The sequence below is a fragment of the Hippopotamus amphibius genome, chromosome 9 (genome assembly GCF_030028045.1).
Source record: "Hippopotamus amphibius kiboko isolate mHipAmp2 chromosome 9, mHipAmp2.hap2, whole genome shotgun sequence".
Classification (NCBI taxonomy): domain Eukaryota; kingdom Metazoa; phylum Chordata; class Mammalia; order Artiodactyla; family Hippopotamidae; genus Hippopotamus; species Hippopotamus amphibius.
The window spans coordinates 106,956,254-106,968,888 of NC_080194.1; the positions used below are offsets into that span (position 1 = coordinate 106,956,254).

The 12,635-nt window shown below is 61.3% G+C and overlaps 1 protein-coding gene across 6 annotated transcripts in view; it reads left to right on the forward strand.

Annotated features, from left to right (window-relative positions):
- Window positions 1–885: 885 nt before the first annotated feature.
- GTF2IRD1 (GTF2I repeat domain containing 1) overlaps window positions 886–12,635 on the forward strand; it is a 113,639-nt gene continuing 101,889 nt past the window's right edge. For all 6 annotated transcript variants that reach the window (XM_057748118.1, XM_057748120.1, XM_057748121.1 and 3 more), the window contains exon 1: window positions 886–1,136. The gene's annotated coding sequence lies outside the window, so the exon portion shown is untranslated. The remainder of the gene's footprint in view (window positions 1,137–12,635) is intronic.

Here is a 12,635-nt window from a genome sequence, read left to right on the forward strand (position 1 = left end):
CTGCCTGGTCTGTCTCCCTCCCCACAGTGTCCAGCACAGCGAGGGCCTAGCACAGGGCTCAGGGCACCGTGATGAACCACCGTGCTCCTCGTGATGAATTAAGATGCGCGCTTTGCAGGCGATGGGTCGTGTGCTTCTGACTCCTCAGCTCGGGCTGGTATGGAGGGGAAGAAGGTGGCCTGGGTCGGGGGAATCAGAAGGAGGGCTGCCCAGACAAGATGGGACCTGGCGTGTCCAATCGGATCTGCCGCGACCTTGGGCATGTCACTGCCTTCCTTCCCATCCCAGGGGACAAAGGCTGAAAGAGGCACCCTGGCCAAGCCAGCGGGAAATAACCCGGGCACGGCAGGGGAGACCAGCGGCGGCCCTACAGTTTCCCCAGCGCGTGCCACGCCGGGCCTAGGGTTGCTCGGGGGGCCCCGGCGTCTCCGGGGATCCTCCCGGCACCCGCTGAGTGACCTTGACCCTGCCGCCCGGCTCCCGCGCCCCAGGGTCTCCCGGGCCGAGCCGCGGCTATCTACCCCGCCCAGGGGGCCGGAGCTGGGGAGGCGGAGGGGCGTCGCGGGCAGCCAGGGGGCGCCGGGGCCGCCCCTCCCGCGGGCCCCGCGGGCGGCGGGCGCTGGAGCGGCGCGCGCTCGGGGCGCCGGGCGCGGGGCGGGGGCGGGGGCGCGGCGCTCCCCCCGCGGTGCCCAGGCCGGGGCGCGGGGCGGGCCGGGCGGGCTAATCCCGTATGTAAATGGCAGCCAATGGAGGGTGGTGTTGCGCGGGGCTGGGATTAGGGCCGGGGCGAATGGCTGGCAATCTTACTGGGATTACAGAACAAAGAGCCTCCCTGCGCTCCCGCTCTCGGCTCCGCTCCCCGCGCCGCGCCCCGCCCTCCGCCGCAGCCCGCGCCGGGGGTGGGGGCCGCCGCGCGCCAGCCCCCCGGCCGGCCCGATACCCCCGCCGGCCCCCTCCGGCCCGCGCCCCGCGCCCCGCGCTCCTCCTGCCCGCCCCCTCCGCCGCGCCGCGCCTCCCCCTGCCTCTCCTTCCCCCGTTCTCCCGGATTAACTAAGAAGGCAGCGGGAGGAGGCTGAGTCCTGGCCGCGGGCCGGGGCCGGGGCGCCGCTGGCAGGAGCGCTTGGGGATCCTCCAAGGTAGGAGAAACTTTTGCGGGGGGCGGGCGCCGAGGCCCTTCTCCCCTCTCCTCCCACCCCCGGGGCCCCCGCCCCTCCCCCTCAAGGTGTTACAGAATCTGGGTCCGGCTTTTGGGTGCCTCGGGAGGCACGTGACTGGGATTATAATTCGGGCCGGGGGAGGGGAGGGACGGCCGCCCCCACCTGCCGGGAGCGGGGGGTGGGAGCCGGGCGCTGTCACCCCCACCCTCCCCACACCCCCCGGCCCTTCCGGAGGTGGGGGGCGCCCGGGGCGGGCAGCGGGCGCCCGCACTTCTGCTGCGGTTGGCGAATGAGGTCAGCTGTGCTGCGCCGGCGGCGGCGGGCGCCAGTGGGGGAGCGGAGGGGGCTGGGAAGGCCGCGGCCCCCGCCCCCCGACTCCCCCCACCTCCGCCTTTCTCGGGCTGGGCCGGTCTCCTGGCCGGTGCCCCCCAGCTCACAGGCCGAGTCCCCCGCAGGCGGTGCTGCCCCAGCACAGTGGTTCTTGTTGGGGTCCCTGGGGAGGGGGCCGGCCTGAGGGGTGGCAGCTGAGCTCCTGGTGGGGGGGGGGGAGGGAGATTCAGAGGATGACAGTGGGGGTCACAGAGGTTGCAGAGGAGCACGTTTGGGGTGCGCTGTCAGTGGGTGGCCTCTGAGTTCCGGCAGATGGGTGGGGAGGCCCCTGGAGCGGCCACAGGGCGCTGGATACCGCTCCCGCCCCTCCATCCTGAGTAGGATGGGCTTAATACCACCTCTTGGGTTCCCCAGCCCCTGCCTGTGACCAGGGAGAGGGGTGATTCCCTGGCCTGGGCCCAGGGCAGAGGGGGACAGTGCCGCTGAGAGTTCTGCCCTCCTGGCGTTGCTGGAGGGGGCTTGAACCCTGGACGTCTGGCCCTGTGACCCAGGCTTCCAGGACTAGACCTGGGGTGAGAGGCTCTTGTGCCCCCATCACAGCCCAGGTGAGGGAGCTCGGCGTGTAGGGGTCTCCTTGCCCGGCACGTGGGGAACGCGCTGGCCTTGGGTGGAGTGCGGTGCCCGTGATGTGGGGCGTGGGGCAGGCCCGGACCGCTTCTAGGGGAGTGGGCGTTTGCGGGGGCTTCGCTTGCTGCTCACAGCAGGAGGAAGGGGTGGCCAGACCCCTGGGGCCTCTGACCCCTCTGGCCATCGTCTCCCTCGTGTGTTTGGTTGCCCGGCGGCTAGGACCGCTGTTCCCGGGTACTGACCCGGGGCCTCGGGCCTGGGGAGGTGCCTCGCAGTAGCCCATTTATTTCAGCAGCGTCATTTCTAAAGGGAAAGGGCATTGGCATCGATTATTTATTTATTCGGAGAGAGAGGCAGTGGTAGCGGGGAGGCTGGTGGCTGCTGGCAGGGAGGGGCCGGGCACAAGGGCAGCAGGGATGGGGGCGGTCAGGTAGCCCTCAAGAGTGGGGACCAAGGGGGGCTCTACCCTCTTCTGAACAGGGACCTGTGGACCAGGACACAGGCCTGGCCCCAAGGGGACAGGATGTCAGAACCCCCCAACCTACTTTGGGGATGTGGGGGACTTAAGACCACACCCCATTCTGTAGCCTTCTCTGAGGGTGACCTAGAAAGTGGTGGCTCTGACTCAGAGGGTCCCAGAGGACCCCAGCAGGGGAGATGAGGCAGGGTTGGGACTCTGCGGCCACTCATTGACCACTCGTTCAAAATGTGGGAGGACTTGGGGAGAAAGGTTGCAAAACTGGGTCTGGAAGATAGCGTTGTAGGGGCAGGCTTAACCTACTTAAGAAGACTGTTTTCTAGATGTTGGAGGAAGGGTCATTTATTTGCAGTGTGCTTCATTTGTTCATTTAAGGCAGTCTCCCCGAGCTGGCGAGCCTTCTGACACTGTTCCAGTTGTCAGTGTTTGATGCTTGAAAATAGTCGGAAAGGCAGACGTAATGATAGGGGTCTCGGAGGCAGCTGTTCCTGTAGCCTCCCTGTCTCCGGCAGCCAGGGCATCCCCAGTTTGGTAATGGCCTGGTTGTTGGAGACCCCAGGGGAGGATCTCGGGGTGATGTGGTGGGTGACGGCTTGGGGCTCTCGTGTCCTAAGCGTGACCTTGGAACCACAGACCACATCTGCTGGTCCATCTTCATTCTGGGTTCTGGTTGGTGTCCTCTGGCTCTCATCTGCCCATCCAATGCCTCTGGCCCCACTCTTTGAAACCTGCAATGGCCTTTGCACGTGCTGTTCCTCTTACCTCAGAGGTTCTTCCCACCTGAGGGGGCGGGGCTTCCTTGAGTGGGCCCACCTGGTTAGGATGGGGGTTAGGGGCTGTAGAATTTGCGTTTTTCTCCTCCTCTGTCAGAACTCAGCTGGCTGTCACGTCCTCTGGCTGGAAGCCTTCTCAGGAACGTCCCCAGGACTGGCCAGGGTGCTGCCTCTGGGTCCTCACGACATCCTGTCCTTCCCTTGTCCCAACATTGATCTTACTCAAGAGTCACACATCCCGGTTGTACAAGGGAGAGGGCAGGGGCTGAGGTTTGCTTGTGGTTCCGTGGTGCCCCGGGGCTGGTCCCCAAATACTTATTGAGTGAGTGCATTAATGAATGAATGAAGTTCTGCCCCAGGGCCCAAATTGTTTAGCAGATGCTCTCATGTTATTTCTGAATTCCCATCTCTGGGGCAGGTCCCCACAGTGGTAGGAATCCCAGGGTCTTTCCTGAGCTTCCTGCCCTGCATCCTCTGGCAGGCTCCTCTCCCCATCACCCCAGCCTGTGTCTCCCCCAAACCTGAGCCTGGGGCTTTGCACCCCAAGTGTCATCTATCCGGCATCTCTTGGTCCTCCGACTCTCGGCCATTTGTGGACATCTCTCTCTTTGATGCCTTGCAGCTAGGGACACAGCCAGGTTCTTTGGGACAGACCAAGAAGGTGTGCCCAGCTCCAGGGGGCACCGGGAACAAGACCTGCAGGGTTAATTCACAGGTCCCAGGGAGCAGAGCGAGACCCAGGACCGAGGGCTCGGGATCCCCCGGGAGGATGTGGGGCCTGTGAGACGTGAACCCTTGTGGAGACTGGAAGGGAATTCCCGGCAGGAATTCACAAGCAGGGGCAGAATGTGGGGAGGATTGCTGTACGTGGGAGAAGTGAAGGAGAAGACAGTGGCATGTCACCCCGGAGACTTCTGGGTACACGTGTTGGGGTGTCCAGGTGCGTCCCAAGGGGAGACTGGGTGCCCAGGTTCCTCATTTGCAGGGATGTCTGGCTGGGACCTTCTCACTGGGGTCAGTATTTTGTCATTTCAGACTCAGTGCTGTGGGTTACAGTGATGCCAGCAAAGAGGCTCAGAGCCCTGGGGGCGGATGGCGCATGGGGCACAGCCCTTGTTCACTTCAGGCTGAGTTAGATTTGCTGAATGAGCCGGGTGAGGCTGTGCTTTGTCCAGGCACGGGCTTGGGGTGACTGGGGGGGGGTGGTCAGGCAGGGAGCAGAACTCTCGTCCCAAACTCCCTTCCTCTTGGTCCCGAGCTGGGCCTGGCTGACCTAGAGCTATTTGTGTGCCCACCTGTCTCCCTCCTTCAGGACCACCTGCTCCGGGTTGCCAGATTTAGCCTGTTAAAATAGGGACGCCCAGTTAAATCTGGATTTCGGATAAGTGACGGATAATGCAGTATTGGGGCTATAAATGACACTAAAAACTTACTTGCTGTTTACCTGAAGTTCAGATTGAACGGGGGGAGGGGGGGGGGTCTTGTGTTTTTTCTGGCAACCCTCCAGCTGCAGCCTCTGAGCAGTGAGACTGTTGGGGGCTGGGGAGGGACTCGGAGGCCCTGGGGTTGGGGTCAGGCCTCAACTTGAGGCTCGAGGGATGGTCTAGAGTTTGAATCAGGCAGTGCTCATTCTGCTTGTCTTGGGCTTGCTCCAGTCTGGGGTCCAAGGGTCCAGGTCTATTAGGCCTGGGTGACGTGGGTGGCTCAGGGATCCTCAGTCTGGGAGGCCCCGGTGTTCAGAATCTGCTGTGCCTCCGTGGTCCATACGGTGTATTAAGAGATGTTGGGAGGATCAGGGGAGTTGCTGGGGACACCCTATCAGACACCGAATCAGGATTTGCAGAGCCAGGCCTGGGCCCTGGACTGGATTTCTCTGATGCTCCCCCATCAAGGCTGGAGATCCTGCCTCTGGAGCCTCTGGTAGGGGAGGGTCCTTGCTGGGCTGGTCACAGATCTGAAGGGTTGTCCCTTTGGAGGGACGCCAGGTGAGTACAGTACCGTGGTTGCCGGGAATTACCACCCTGCTGCCATGCCACCGTCCAGGGCAGGAGTCCCCAGCCCCTGTGTTGCACTGAGGCCCCTGGAATGTTGCAGGAGGACCCAAGGCCAGGAGGTGACCCATGTCGCCTCTCCGCTCAGTTGGCCGTGTGCTCGTGTGTGAAGTGGGGATGATTCCCCTGTTCCGCCTGAGCCCAGGGTGGTACTGTGGTTTTGGGGGGATCGGTATTGCATGCTGGGAGCTCCACAGTGGGTAGGTGGGTCTCCCCAGTGCAGGTCTGGAATGGAGACGGGGTGGAGAGGTCCCAGCTCGAGGGCTTGGGGTCCTGGACAGCTCATAGGTGCCCAGCCTGGCTCTGTGGTTGGGGAAGGAGGGCCAGCTGTGAGCTGGGGACAGCTGGGACCATGTCCTTTCCTGGCTTGTAGCTTGTGGAGACCCTTCAGGCTGCTTCTCTCCTGAAGGCTTGGGCAGGGCCAGGCCTGTTTGCTGGTGGGGTCTAGTGGGATCTCAAGGTACGTTTTTCTGGCTCCTGGCAGAACTGCCATGTGGGGCATCTGTATCTGTCCATCCACCCATCGGTCATTCCACAAGCCAGTGAGAAGCTTGCAGAGGCACCAGGTCTGCGGGGTCTCAGGTCCTGGCATCCAGCCCCTGGGCCGGCACGTAGGAGGGGCTCTCCCCACATGTTATTATATATATTGTTGAGGAATGCGGAATATCTGGTGAAATGCCCAGGTCTTAAGTGTGCTGTCCAAGGAGCTCGACCAATGCGTGCATCTGATAGCCTAGCCCCTGTCAAGACATAGGACATTCCATTGCCCCCCAAAAGTTCCCTCAAGCTTGTATGCAGCCAGCCCTCTGCCTCCCCCCAGCCCCTGGCAGCCACTGGTCTCGTTTCTGTCTCTGTAGCTTTGCATCCGCAAGAATGTAATATAAATGCAGTGACATGGTGTGCAGCCCGCGTCTAGCCCCTTGCACTCCGCCTCATGCATTGTCGGGGCTTCAGGAGCGGGTCCTTTTGGTGGCCGAGTCGTATTTCACTGCCTGTGTGTACCGCAGAGCTCTGCCGCTCTCCCGTTGGAGGAGGTCAGGCCCTCCTGGGTCCCTGAGCTCTTCTCTGGCTCAGGGCTGCCCAAAGGAGGGGGTGCCTTTTCCTCATGTTCACAAAGGTGCTGCCTGCACCCCAGCCCCACCCCCATTGAGAGCCGACCCTGAGCTAGGGTCGTTGCACATTTCTATCCGCAGAGCTGGAATTTCATCCTCCGTTTCTGGTGACTCGCACAGATGGGGAGCTTCCGATGAAATTACACCTGCCTGCGGCCGCCCTCAAAGCTGCAGTCCTCCGAGCAGGTGGGCTCCCGGGACAATTGATGCCCTGGGGGCTGGGGTCAGGCCTGGAGGGAGGGGAGCTGTCTGTGCCCTGTGGTGTCTTGCCTGTCTCTGTGTGCCCCACTCCTGAAGGAGACTGGGGGTCCCTGGCAGTGAGTCCCTGGTCTCCACTTCTGCGGCTCTATCGTTTGGGAAACAAAGTCTGTGTTTTCCTGAAACAAGGGGGTATGGAAGGAGGGCAGGCAGGAGCACAATATAGGGTCAAACAGAACGGGGCTGTGTGACCTCGGGTGAGCGACACCACGTCTCTGTGCTTCAGTGTGGTCATCTGTGAACAGGAGAACAGCATCTGGTTTCCAGAGCCAGCGTGAGCCTCGGCTGGGGTCACACAAGCCGCTGGGCTTCCACCGGCCCTGGAGGGCGTAGGACCCTCCACGGGAAGGAGGCGGGGACATACGGGCCTCCGGTACCCTGTGTCCCCCTCTGAGCTGGAGTAGGACCACTTCTGTCCGATTTACCTGTTAGGGCTGTAAGTAAAATATTGGTTGACAAACGTCTGAGATCCTCGGCTGGCTGTGGCCGTTCTCCTGAATGTTCGTGTGGACAGCAGCACTGAGTTCTCAGTTGGTCACGGAAACTTCTGATCAGAGCTTCCAGCTCTGCTGCCTGCCCGCTGCGTGTGGCTTGGACGGCCGCCAGCTGGCCGAGCCTCAGTTTGACCACCTGGAAAACAGGGGTGGCACTGCCTGTGGGCTCACGAACAGCAGTGCCTGAGTGAAGGGGGGACCCCATAGGAGCTTGTGGGCTCCCCCAGGGTCGTGGCTTCCTAAGGAAAAGGGAGCACTGTGGGTGACAGTGGCATGGCCTGCATGGATGTCTCAAGCGATTTAGGGGTTTTTCGCGTTGTTTCTTGTGGGGAAGTCATGGACTTTTCCTGATGAACTGGCTGCCCTCAGCCCCCACCCCACCACTGCCCGCTCCCCTTGTGTCCTCAAAGGCTGGACCCCCTGAGTCTCACCCTTGGCTGTACTCGGTGGAGGGACCGTGGCAGGCTAGCTCTGTGCACAAGGGCCCTCGGGTCCCCTTGGGTGGCTCCCTGGAGCAGGCAGGACCCCTGCCTGCCCGCCCACCCACCCAGCCAGCTCCAAGGTGGTCCCAGCCGGCTCCAAGGGGGTCTTGTGACTGGGCCTGTCTGGTGTCTCATGTTTATCCAGGAGCTGGTTTTTCAGGTGTGGCGGCTTTCAGCGGAGAGGCCCAGCTTGGAGAGATAGGGCCTCTGGGAAGGAGCTGGGTGCCCCTGTTCTCCATGTGTACCCTGGCTGGGGGTGCAGCCCTCTGGGCGGGTGGGCTAACCACATCCTCCCTCTGATCCTGGTCCATCGCCCTGCCTGCCTGCCTGCCCGGGGCCAACCACTGCCTGAAACTCTGTTCTCAGCACATCCAGGGGAGAGATGCTCTTGGTTGCCTTGGGTGGGCGGCCAGTGCCCCTCCTTGAGGGCGAGCTCCTTTGGCTACCTCAGAGCTTCCCCACTTCCCAGCAGGGTGCCATTTAATCCTCAGGGCCTTTGAAACCAGACAGGCAAAGGTTCAAGTCCCAGTTCTACCCCTCACCTGCTGTGTGGCTTCAGGCAAGTGACTTTACCTCTCTGAGCCTCATCTGAGCAAATGAGTGTGGTTATCCCTGCATGGCAAGGTTCTTGGGCAGATCTGCATATTCAGTTGGGGGAAGCTGGTCCCCATCCCAGTGAAGTGTTTTCTCAACTTGTCACATGATGATCCCAGAGGCTGGCCCTTGGAGAGCCCCTGGCCTTCCCAGAGAGGAGCTGGACCATCATTCCCTGCTCTGTCCACGTAGCATGGGCTGTGCCACGTCTGAGTTTCTGTTTTTGCAAGCTGGGAAGACCCCTGGGGTAGCAGTGCTTAGTTCCCTTGGCCTGTCCACCTCTCAGACCCTTGGGCTGGGTGATCAGGCCTCCCAGATGCCAGGCCCAACCTTGGTGCTGGGCTGCCGGGGCTGTGGCCCCACTGCACTCCCCAGCGGGCCTGAGGGCAGGAGGGGAGTGGAGGACAGGTGGGATTGAGACCCAGGAGTAGGCCAGGGTGGGCATTGGGGGTTGGGGGTGAGCAGTGTAGGAAGGGGTCCAGAGACGGGAAATGGCGCTCTAGAAGGCCTTCCACGGGCACCATACTTGGGGGCCTTGTGTTGGATCCAGGGCACGACCTTCGTCTGATGGCCTCACTCCCAGCCAGGCCCTGCCTGTTTCTATGATAGTCATGCTGGCTGAGCTTCATCAGTTTCTAGAACGTGCTGCGTTCCGTCTTGCTTCTAATGTGCTGTTGCTTCTCCTTGGAACACGTTTTACTGCTCCCTGACTGTTTCATCGGGCTAATTCTTGCAGGTCTCAGCTTAGGTGTCACTTACCTCCGGAAGCCTTCCCCAGTGCCCCCTCTCTGTGTTCCTACAGCACAGCCCTCCTCACCTACTGTGTTCCAACTGCCCTTGCACTGTCTGTCACCTTCCAGTGGGTCAGGGCCGTGCTGTCTTGTCCCTCCGCATCCCTGCCCCCAGCTCCCTGCCTGACACAGTGAGCATCCTGTACAGACTTAAGTGAATTAGAAGCAAGCTGGGTGCCGGGACATCTGGGGCGGAGCCTTGGAAGGTCAAGGGGCTTTTCCACCCTTCGATCCCACCCCCTCCTGGCTCACCCCATCCTCCCCAGCTGCTGCCTCTGCCCGCCTGCCTGTGGCTCTCAGAGGCATCTGGAGGGTGGTGGCGGGGCTGGGGGTGGGCACCGTGTCTCTCTGGTCCGGGTGCAGCCTGGTTTGGGGGGTTCCCCCTCCGTGAAGGGCAGCTGGTGTGTGTGGACAGAGCACAAGTGTGAAGCCTCAGAACAGTTAATCCCCTGGGCTATTTAGACACTCGTGCTTTTGTGCGTGCACGTGCGTGCGTGTATGTGCGTGCACGTCTGTGCGGCAATCCAGAGGCCGCGGGCAGTGACGGTGCCCGGGAACTTTAGGTCTAGCGGAGTCCTGACCACCACGCTTGGACACGTACTGCCCGGTGTGTAGAGCTCCCTCTGGTCCCGGCGGGTGGCACAGGGGATGAACGAGACCGTCAGGTAGGAGCGCGTTTGGCTCCAGGTGATAGAAAACCCACAAGCAAAGAGGGGTTTGTGTGCTTCCCCCCAAGAAGAAGCCTTTGGGTAGGTCCTCGGAGCCTCGGATGGGGGCTCAGCAGTGCCTTTAGGGACTTCGTTCTTTTCCGCTTAAGCATGTTGGATTTTTTTTTTTTTTTTTAGTTTATTTGAAAATTATTTCCTTTAAAACACACTTCAGGACTTCCCTGGCAGTCCAGTGGTTAAGACTCCCTGCTTCCACTGCAGGGGGCACGGGTTCCATCCCTGGTTGGGGAACTAAGACCCCACATGCCATGTGGTGTGGCCAAAAAAAAAAAAGAGTAAACTATACATGTCAGTGTGTTTTCATTTATTCACAGAGTTGTTCAGTGTTCACCACAGTCTAATTTCAGAGCATTTCATCATTCCAAAAGAAGTCCTGATGTATTAAGTAGACACACACACACACCCCCATCCATCCATCCATCCCTCGGCAACAAGTTGGGGTCTGGTTGTGACTTTCAGGATGTGGCTTCTACCCAGGACTGGGGCTCAGGGCTTCTGTGGGGGCCCCCTGCCACCTTTCTCAGGCACCCTTCTCCCTCCCCTACTCCTGAGCCTCCTGGATGGAGAGTGCCACAACTCTTAGAGCTGGAGGGGACCTCGGAATATGTTGATCTCTTTTTCAGATGGGGAAGCCGAGGCCCCAGGCTGGGAAGACACGTGGCTAAGGTCCCAGAGTTACAAGAATCAGGATCCAAGAGCACATCTCGTGACTCTTGGTCCAGGGCTTCTCACCCTCCTGCAGGTGGCCCGGAGCCTCCCCGGGGCCGCCTCTTCCAGGAGGCTGGGTGGGCACACTGAGGCAGAACAGCTGGTGGGAGGTTTGGGGGCAGACCATGGTGGGAGGGAGGGCGGCAGGGGAGTAAGAGTGATCAGGACATGGGAAACACCCCAGATGAGGAGAGGGGAGAGTCCCCAGCAGGACCCGGTGGCTGTAGAAGGAGGGAGAAGGCTGCTGAGTGGTTGATGCAATGCGGTGTAAGGCGGATGGCCCCTGGGACCAGGCAGGAGAGAGGGGCACCGACGTCTGCCCCTGGAAGCCCGTGGCAGCCCTCAGGCCTCATTATGTGTCCAGGTGAATCCCAGCAGATGCAAACCTTGGGGTCTGTAGAATGGGGCTGATGAACTGGAAGGACCATCTAAAGGAGCGCCCCCTGGAGCCTGGGGGCGGGGGTGGGCAGGTGGGATATGAAGGATGGTGACTCCTGGGGGAGGGGGGTGGACCCAGTCTCGGTGATGCAGGCACTATGTTTATCTGGTGTCATGTTGAGTCACTGCCCGTGTGGGCCGCTTCCATCCTCACGGCGCTGCCGAGAACTCTGGAGACTTCCGTGAGGATGCCAGGAGGTGGGCGGGTGGGCGTGGCACAGAGCTGGTTCATGTCCAGGTGCCCGGCGCCCACCTCAGGGAGCCAGTTCAGAGCTGTGTCAGCCTCCCCAGGAGGGTTCTCACTCTGCAGGCCTTGGAGGGCCAGGACCCCGGAGCCCAGTGGGAGGGGATATAGGGATGCTCGGGGCAGGGCCTGGGACCCCTGCCTGCCGGCCTGCCTCTCTGCAAGGACAAAACTTTGGAAGGGGAGTGATTTTCTCCTCCCAGGCTTCAGACGCTTTCTTTTTTGGAAATGAAACCAGTGCCTCCTTGCTCCCATGTTTTTGGCTTGGCGTCTGCTACTGCAGACATGGGGGCAGACTGGGTAACCCAGAGTCTGGGGACTACGTGGAGGGCTGGCAGCTCCCAGAATTCTCCTCTGCTATCTCCACAGCCCGCGCGCCCCCCCCGCCCCCCGCCAACATCCCGGAAGGCCCATGGTCTTGGCAATGCAGGACCCTTCCCAGCCCCTCTGCCCAGTGTTTGGCTCAGAAAATGACATCTCCGTATCTGTGGGGTCTGGTTGTCAGGACCCATGATGCCTCTTGGGCCTCACCGCGACCCCAGAAAGGAGGCCCATCCCCTGTCCTGAAGCTCCTCGCTCTGGAGGGAGGCAGAAAAGACAGTTTGGAGTAAAGAACTATGGGAGGACCACTCAGCCTTTCTGCAGATATCTGCACACGAGTCACTGGGCAGTGAGCTGTGCTTAGGGGGCTGCTCAGGGGAAGTGGGGGGGCGGGGGGCAGGCGCAGCTCCTGGCCGACTTTGCTTTGAAGCTGGCCCCTCAGTCTTCCTGCTGTGTGACCTTGGGCAGGTTACTCAGCCTTTCTGAGCATCCCTGTCCTCATCTGTCAGATGGGGAGAGCTGTGCTTGGAGAGTTGCTGCAGGGGGTTGAAAGAAGGATGCTGACAGCACAGCACCGGGTGGTCACGCATGGCCGTTGATAACAGTGGCTGTAATGTGACTGAGGCCTTGTGGAAAAGTGGCGTTCAGCCAGAACCCAGGCCAACGTGGGATTTGGATAGAAAGGCTGCGTGGGGGCCTGGCTCTCACCTCCCACCCCTGCTCTGTGAGGGCGGAAGGAGCAGGGTGCCATGGGTGTCTTTATGGTGGGAGGAGACGGAGGCCCAGAGAGGGGAAGCAGGTTGTCCAGCGTCACACAGCCCTGGTTGGTGGCACACCATCGTTTAGACCCAGATCTCCCAAGGGCTGGCCCTTTGCACGCTCCCAAGACCATGGGCTTGGGGTAGGGGGGTGGGGGACTGCCCGTCAGCAGTGATCGGGCCCTGGGGAGGGAATGGTGTGACCTGGCTGGGCTCCTCCAGGCTTTCCCCGTCCCTGGGGTTGGAAGAGAAGGGCAGGCACGGGTCACTTTATTGAATGAGAGAGAAGGG